Genomic DNA, 9,590 nt, shown 5'->3' with positions numbered 1-9,590 from the left:
TGGCTTTGAACTCACAGAGATCTGCTTGCGTCTGTCTCCTAAATGCTGAGATTAAAAGCATATGCCACCATGCCTGGCCTGTGTTTGGAGAAAAATGGCTTTGGTTATCAAGGGTACTGTAGCCACATCAGACAACAGAATATCTAAGGATCAATGTGTGGCCATGCAAAAGGAGGTTTCAGAGAAGGTTGATTTTTTGAGATGGGATCTTACCATGTTGCCCATGCTGTCTTGAACTGGCTAAAGTAATATTCCTGCCCCCACCGTAACTTGGACTGTAGGCTTGTGTAGTGTGCCCAGCTTTTGAGTGTATCAAAGCAGTTTTAAAAGATTTACTGCAGTCATGTGAAATTTACTACAGTCATGCACACACTAATCCCAGCCCTGAGGAGGCAAAGGCAAGTGGAGGATCTCTTTGATTCCAAGGCCATCCTGGTCTACATTGTGAGTTCTTGGCCAGCCAGAGCTACCTAGTAAGACCCTGCCTCAAAAAAATAAGAACAAAATAAAACAACAAAACTAAACCCCAAAGTATTTACTGCAGAATGAAGCCCATTTCTTAGACTCTGGGCTATATTCTATCTGAAAATATTCGTAACAAAAAGCGTTCCAAGTGAGGCTGCTCTGACGCACAGGATTCAACATAGCCAAACCCCAATAGGCTCATTTACATATCTGCCTTTCAAATTTCAAAATGTATAATTTTACCTCCAAAATGGAGCATATTTTTTAATTGCAAAACTACTTGACATATTTGGAAAAATTTAAATGCATTTTAAAGTTAGCTGAGGTCAATGAGCTTCTACTCTCTGGAATCACAGGAAGATTGGGACTTTTGTTGAGTGAAAACAGGTAATGGCAGTGCCTACCGTTCATGTTCGCATGTGTGTATGATGTACGTGTGTTTGAATGTGCATGTGGAGGCCTGAGGTTGACAAGAAAAGTCCTTTTCAGTCGCTCTCCACCTTATTCATGGAGGCAGGGTCTCTCAATTGGTCTTGCTAGACAGATTGCTTTGGAAATCTTGCCTTCTGTGCTAAAATTACATGTGGACAGCCACACCTACTCATCACTTACTTGGGTCCTAGGGATTCAAACTCTGGTCCTCACATTTCTGAGGAGGTGCTTTATCTACGGAGCTGTCTCCTAGCCCTGCTGTCCACTTTATAAGCTATGATTTATTCATGATGGTTAGATTTGAGGGTAGATTTCAGTCTATCATTCCCTGGATACATATCAAATGCGACACAAAAGGTCAATGTAGGAGCTGAAGCGCTGGCTCAGTGGTTAAGAGTACTGCCTACTCTTTCAAAGGATACTCCCCAGTCTGATTCCCAGCATCCACATGGTGGCTTACACACACCTGTAACTCCAGTTCCAGGGGATCCAATGCCCTCTTCCAGCCTCCACGGGCACCACCCATACACATGGTAAACAGATACACATGCAAGCAAAACACCCATATACATTAAATAAATTTTATAAAGTGTAAAGGTCAAATGAAATGTTAAATCTGAACCTGCAGAAGAAGGAAGCTCACTTTCCAAGACAACAGTGAGAGCTAAACAATGTGAAACTTTATACAAAAGCTGTCTACCATTAAATTAGCACCGTGGACACAACATATTGAAATTTTATAGTAACTCCTTAAAGTCCCTTTTACTGTACATATAATTATGGCTGTTTTATATTTTTTGTTTCATTTGTTTTGTGCACATGTGCGTGTCTTTGTGTTGCTATGGTTCAGAGGACAACTCTGGGTAGCTGGTTTTCTCTTTCCACTCTGCAAGTCCCAAATATCAAACTCAGGTAGGCAGGTTTGGCGGCAAGCGTCTTTCTGTGCTGATCCATCTCACTCGGCCTGGGAGCTTTTCCTATTGCTTGTTTTATGGCCTTGTAGTTCATCTTGGTTCTCTGAAGTCTCTTACTTTCAAGATAGAGTTTTGTTTTATTTTTGGGGTAGGGTCTCACTATGCAGCCCTGGCTGGCCTGGAACTTAACTATGTAGACCAGGCTGGCCTCAAATCCACCTGCTTCTGTGTCCCCAGAGCAGGAAATAAAGGTGTGTGACACCACACTTGGTCAGAAAGTTTTTATTATCCATTTTTTCTTAAGAAACATTTGATTTTCAAAGTCTCACTTTGTAACTGAAACTCTAGCAGGCAGACTCAATGATGGCATTTATCATCTGCCAAACCTTTCCCATGTCCTTCCTCCAAATCTCTCAAAGCTGGATTCTCAATGTTTTCTATGGCAACAAAATTAAATGTAGAATTAAAATTTTCACATAGCTGTTTGTTCTCTGCCACAATCATCTCTATTCGGTTTAGAAGCTGGGATATAAAGACGTTTCTTGGCCTGACTTGTTTCAGTACTGATGTGAGAAGGGAGAGACCGTGAAGAGGCTGAGTTCACTACAGGGCTCTCTTGCTTGGCTCAGTGGCTTGTTGGATTCTGGGCAGCAGAAATATTTGGAGTAGTTATTTAAGTGTGTCACCAGCCACACTTGACTAAATCTGCATAGCAATCCCACTCAGGCCACAAAGGCTCTGCCTGTCCCCAGACACATGGCATGTTTTTACTGGATGGAGGTCCGTGTAGAATCCTTGTCCTAGGTGGCCCCAAGGGATGTGGACCCCATCTTTTTAATTGCTACTTTTTTCTCTCTCCCCCACCCCCAACCTCTGGAGCTGAGGACCAAGCCCAGGGCCTTGAGCTTACTAGGCAAGCGCTTTACCACTGAGCTAAATCCCCAACCCCTTAATTGCTACTTTTTTTTTCTATTGGATGACAGCCTACTATATTTTTCCCTTCACCTCTTTCCTTCCTTTCTTTTCCTTCCTTCTTTCCTTCCTTTTCTTTTTAGGTCTTTTGAGACAGGGTTTCTCTATAGCCTTAGCTATCCTGGAACTCACTTTGTAGACCAGGCTGAACTTGAACTCACAGAGATCTGCCTGCCTCTGCCTCCCGAGTGCTGGGATTAAAAGTGTGCACCACCACTGCCTGGCCACCCCTTTCGATAGGGTCTCCTGTCTCTCAGGTTGGTACTGAACTCTCTATCTAGGCAAAAATGGCCCTGAACATCTGCCTCTCATCTCACATCCCAAGTGCTGGGATTACAGGTGTGAGGCAATGACCTGGTTACTATCTTTTTTTTTTTTTTTTAAGACTTATTTATTATGTATACAGCATGTATGACTGCAGGCCAGAAGAGGGCACCAGATCTCATTACAGATGGTTGTGAGCCACCATGTGGTTGCTGGGAATTGAACTCAGGACCTCTGGAAGAGCAGTCAGTGCTCTTAACCTCTGAGCCATCTCTCCAGCCCTGGTTACTATCTTTTTGTTTGTTTGTTTTTACAATGTCTCAACAAATCCTTGTGTTTTAGAGTCTCACTATGTAGCACAGTCTGACCTGGAACTTGTGATTGTCCTGCCTCAGCTTCCCAAGTACCAGTATTATAGGTACGTGGCATGATGCAGAGCTCTGGACCCGCTTTTCAGAGATTAAAATGTCGACATGCATACATACTTCTGCCTAATCAAGAAACTGAGGTAGACTAGTTTAGCTCAGGAGTTTGAGGGAAGCTTACCAAACAGAGTAAGACTGAGCCCCCCAAATAAATAAAAGCATACACACTTGGGGTTGGGACTGTAGCACAGTTGATAGCTTGCCTACTATGCTTGAAAGTCTGGGAGAGGCCAAAGGAGAATCAGAAGTTCATCCTCCATGGCACATGAGGTCAAGGATAGCCAGAGCTATATGAGACCCTTTAAAAAAAAAACCAACCAACCAACCAACCAACCAACCAAACAAACAAACAAAAACCAAGGACAAAAGCTGATCTTAGGGTCCATCAATTTCATTATATTTGGGCTTAATTTTCTTCTGATTTTTTTTTTTTTTTTTGGTTTTTTGAGACAGGGTTTCTCTGTGTAGCTTTGCGCCTTTCCTGGAACTCACTTGGTAGCCCAGGCTGGCCTCGAACTCACAGAGATCCGCCTGGCTCTGCCTCCCGAGTGCTGGGATTAAAGGCGTGCGCCACCACCGCCCGGCCAATTTTCTTCTGATTTATTATGTTTTAGGTTCATAGACTTTTTTCCCATTGAGATAGGGTCTCATGATATGATCCAGGCTAGCCAGAATCCTGCCTCATCCTCTTGAGTGCTGAGATTACAGGCACCCACCACTACATTGAGCTCATTCTGGTTGTTTAAATCCTATGAGGACTATAGATACTTGTTTCATCAGGCAACTCACAAAATTGGATCTAGTATGCAAGTTTCCTTCATTTTTAAAATCACATTTATTGGAGGGGGTGGTAGCAGGTGCACTGTTGCCATGGCAATTCTCTTCTACCATCACGTGGGTTCCAGGAGTTGAACTCGGTCTAAGCATCTTTTATCCATGAAGCCATCCAGTAGTATGCAAGTTTAATGAACATTCTGTGGGCTGTGGTTTTGATGTGAATTCTAATTTCAAAGCCTTTTTAGAACAATATTTTGGAAGGAGAAAGGAACCAGTAGCAGGAGAGATGGGAAGACAAAATAGGGAAATGAGAGTAAATATGAGCAAAGCACATGATGGACATGCATGAAAACATTCCAATGAAACCCATCATTTTGTTACTTTTTTTTTTCAGGGTGGGGAAGCACATGTGTGGAAGTCAGGGGGCTACTTGAGGATGTTGGTTCTCTTCTTCCACCATGTGGGTCGAGATTGACCACTGGTCAACAGGCTTTAAGGCCAACACCTCTACCTATTGAGCCATCTTGTTGGCCTGAAACTCACCATTTTATATGATAATTAGACACATTTTAGTTTTATGTGCATTGCAATTGATGTGAGTGTGTATGTATGCACATGCTGAGACCAAAGCAGGACAAGTCTGATGAGCTCTTCCATCACTCGGTACCTTTAGTCTCTTGAGACAGTGTTTCTCACTGAATTCAAAGCTCACTTGTAGTCAGTGAGCTCTCAGGATCCACCTGTCTCCACCCCCAGTGCTGGGGTTAATCATGTGTACAGCCACACTCAGCATTTTATGCATGTGCTGAGATTCAAACTCAGGTACTTATGCTTGCAGAACAAGCAATCTTACCCATTCAGTCATCTCCTAGCCTCTACTATTTTTATAAAATGCCTCTTCAGTGCCATTCATATCCCTATTTGAGGCTAGATTGTATGGAAGGTGGAATTCTAAGGTTCCAGTGTGTCTGATGGCTACAAAACTACCTGAAGGTTGGGGACATGTAAATGACAGGGGGAAGGCATATCTTTCTCAATGGGCATTAAAACAACCTCGTTCAGCTGGATTATGGTGGTGCACTCCTTTAATCCCAGCACACGGGAGGCCGAACAGGCAGATCTCTAGTCTGAGTCTGAGTCTGATCTTTGGGCCAGTCTGGTCTACAAAGCAAGTTCTAGGACAGCCAGGGCTACACAGAGAAACCCTTTGTCTTGAAAAACAAAAACAAAACAACAACAACAAACAATCAAGACCCCCAAACACCCCCTTCCACTGCTTTTGTCTGAAATGAAGGTACTATGATTATTTTATGCCTACAGAAAGAAGAATAAGATTAGACATCAATTCTGTCAGCAGTAGACAAGTATACAAATTGAAACTATAACTGAATCCCGGCATTTAGAAAGAGAAGGCAGGAGCTGGAGAGATGGCCCACCAGTTAAAAGCATGCGCACTACTCTTGCAAAGGACCCAAGTTCTGTTCTCAGCACCCATACTGGGTGGTTCAAAACTGTCACTCCAGCTCCATGGCAGCTGATACCTGCGGCCTCTGTTGGTACCTGTACTCACCCACACACAGATGGCACACCCGTACATAATTAAAATTTTTTTAAAAATATTTTTTTTTATTTTATTGGTGTTTTACTTGAATGTATGTCTGTGTGAGGGTGTTGGATCCTGGAGTTACACGCAGTTGTGAGTTGCCATGTGGGTGCTGGGAATTGAACCCAGGCCCTGTGGAAGAGCAGTCAGTGCTCTTAACCGCTGAGCCATCTCTCCAGCCACTGCTTGTTTTTTGAGACAGAGTTTCACTATGTAGCTCTGGCTGTCCTGGAACTCATTATGTAGACTAGGCTAGCCTTGAACTCACAGAGATCTAGACTGATTTTGTCTCCTAAGTATGGCAATTAAAGATGTGCACCACTATGCCTGGCCAAAACAAAACAAAAACAAACAAAAAAAGCGTTAAAAATGAAAGTAAAAGCAGGAAGATTACAAGTTCAGTGTCATCCTGAGCTACACAGTGAGTTTCAGACCATCCTAGGGTACTGTCTCAAATAAGAGACTGCAAAAAAAAAAAAAAAAAGAAAAAAAAAAGAAAAAGAAAAAAAAGTATAAAAGGCATTGCAACAGGACACATTTAAAGTTATCAAGACAACTTCTGAAATCACAGAAATAGTTGGAGAAATCTGGGATGCCAAAATTAAGAAAACCTTAAGATACCATGACATGCAAACTTGTACAGCCACATGGAAATCAGTATGGCAGTTCCTCAGGAAGCTGGGAATAGATCTACCTTAAGATCAGGCTATACCACTCTTGGGCATCTACCAAAAGGACTCTACATCCTGTGACAGAGACACTTACTCACCCATGTTCATTGCTGCCCTATTCATAATTGCCAGAAACTGTAAACAATCTAGATGTCCCTCAACAGATGACTGTGATAAAGAAAATGTGGAACATTTACACAATGGAATATTACTCAGCCGCTAAAAAATCAAAACAACAAAAAACAAACAATGAAATCATGGAATTTGAAGGTAAATGGAAATAACTAGAAAAAAAATCATCCTGAGGCAACCCAGACCCAGAAAGAGAAACATGGTATGTATTCTCTTGTATATGGATATTACCCGTTAAGTAAATATTAACCAAGCTACAATCCATAGACCCAGAGAAGTTAAGTATGGAGGAAAGGGCTAGGGGGAGACACATGGATCTTCCTGACAGGGAAAATAGAATAGATAGTTATAGATGGAGGGGGCAACTGGAATGGGGACATCAAACAGGGAGGGCGAGGGAAGAGTAAGATAAAGGAGAGACTGTGGTGGTCTGAAAGAAAATGGCCCCCAAAGGGAGTGGCACTGTTAGGAGGTGCAGCCTTTTAGGAGTAGATGTGGCCTTGTTGGAGGAAGTGTGTCACTATGGAGTCAGGCTTTGAGGTCTCATATATGCTCAAGCCACACCCAATGAGACAGTTCACCTCTGTTGCCTGTGGATCAAAGATACAGGGTTCTCAGCTCCTTCTCTAACACTATGTCCTGTCTATCTGCATACCGTCATGTCCAACCATGATAATGGACTGAACCTTAACTGTAAGACAACTAATGAAATGTTTTCTTTTATAAGAGTTGCCAAGGTGCCAGGCGGTGGTGGCTCACACCTTTAATCCCAGCACTCAGGAGGCAGAGGCAGGCGGATCTCTGTGAGTTTGAGGCCAGCCTGGAGTACAGTGCGAGATCCAGGATAGGCACCACAAACTACATAGAGAAACTGTCTCAAAACACAAAACAAAACAAACAAACAAAAAAGAGTTGCCATGGTCATGGTGTCTCTTCATAGCAATAGAAACCCTAACTAAGACAGACAGCTAAAACTAACAGTGATTTGAGGGGTCATATGGAAAATGAATACAGTAGAAGCTCCTTAAGATATTTAATTATATGGATATATATATATATATATATATATATATATATATATATATGTGTGTGTGTGTGAATGGAATCGCCAAATAACTGGGAGACAAAGCTGCAACTACAAATCTCTTGTCACTAAATGAAACTTCAAGTTTTGAGAATGGGTTACATCTAATCAAGTTGTTAGACAAGAGCTTCATGGAAACCCCCAAACCCAGGCTATTGGTTGCTCTCCAGAAACTGATAGTAAGGCCTTATTGTTGAAAGCAATACCTACATAACTCACTGAACACGGAGAAGTTGAGCTGGCACCTACTTAGAACCTTCACTCCTACTGACCAGTGTTCCTGGTACTGGAAGATAACTCTGCCATCCTACCAAAGGAAAAAGGTAACCACCAACCCAGCTACAAACACTCCAGTCTACAATGGTGACCTTTGGTAAGATACATTGGTGTAATAGTGGACAAGGTTTTTGGGTAACCAACCAGTATCTGACTGGATTGAAGGCCTACTCCATGAGATGGAACCCATGCCCAACACTGCTCAGATGGCCAAGAACTTAAGACTAGACAGGCCATGGACTTGGGTGAAAACCAAATACTACTGTTCTGCTAAAGGAATGCAGCAATAAAACAACTCCTAACAACATTTGGCTATACTTAAAGATCAGTGTCTTGCTCAGCCATCATCAGAGAAGCTTCCTCCTGCAACAGATGGGAACAGAGACCCACACCTGGACAATGTGCAGAGAGGGAGAGAACTTGCAATTCTCAGGCCTAAACAGGATGCCTCCATCAAATTCTTCCTCTCAAGAGATTGAAGAACACTAAGGTCTTCTAAACACAGAAGGAATGACACACATATAAACTCACAGAGACTGTGGCAGCATGCACAGGTCTAAGCCAGATCACATCTGTCCCAGTGCTGAGAGGTTAAGTGGACACAAGCCCCCATCCCAAAAGCTGTTCCCAAATGTTAACTGCTCCCAAAGGAAAAATTCGTTTTCTCCAATGGAGTCTCACTGGGCATACAAACCACTCTTAAGGTCAGATTCCATGCCCAGCAGTAGATGGCCAACACAAAACAAAACCAACTGCATTATTGGAGAGTTGTTTTTGCCCCATCTTAAAGGTCTTCACATATATATTGGTTTCCAATTTTGTGTTTTTTATGGGATTTCTGTGTGTGACTGTGCCTCTTTCTGTTTTTTTTTTTTTTTTTTTTTTTGGTTTTTTGAGACAGGGTTTCTCTGTGTAGCTTTGCGCCTTTCCTGGAGCTCACTTGGTAGCCCAGGCTGGCCTCGAACTCACAGAGATCCGCCTGGCTCTGCCTCCCGAGTGCTGGGATTAAAGGCGTGCGCCACCACCGCCCGGCCTGTGCCTCTTTCTGAATGTATGTTTCTTGTGCTTTTTCTTTAGCTCTTTTTCTTCTGTATGTTTGTTTATTTATATTACATCTTATTTTTTATTGTTACTTTTTAGGTGCTTTTTTTGATTTTGTTTGAGACAGGGTCTCAATATATAACTATGGCTGTCCTGGAACAGCCTAGAGCAGGCTGGCCTCAAAATCACAGAGATCCCGAATGCTGGGATTAAAAGCATGTGCTACTACCTCCATCTGAATGGGAGGGGAGGTGGGGAGGAAGGAGCTGGGGGAGGGAAACCTTAATTAGAATATATTGTATGAAAAAATTATTTTCAATTAAAAAATAGGAAAAAATGAATGAAAACTTATGACAGAAACTTTTACAACATCTCCTCCCCCGCCCCTGCATCTTCAAAATTTTAAATGTTGTGGTTTAATCCTTGTACATTAGCGGCTAAAGGTGGATAGCATGAGTTCCAGGGCAGTCTGAACTATACAGCCAGACCATATTATCAGAAAGGGTGTGTGGGGAAATGTGGAGCTAGGGATAT

This window comes from Peromyscus maniculatus, chromosome 7 (genome assembly GCF_049852395.1).
Source record: "Peromyscus maniculatus bairdii isolate BWxNUB_F1_BW_parent chromosome 7, HU_Pman_BW_mat_3.1, whole genome shotgun sequence".
Classification (NCBI taxonomy): domain Eukaryota; kingdom Metazoa; phylum Chordata; class Mammalia; order Rodentia; family Cricetidae; genus Peromyscus; species Peromyscus maniculatus.
The sequence above is the reverse complement of the archived record's forward strand: the minus strand, read 5'-3'. Positions refer to the sequence as shown.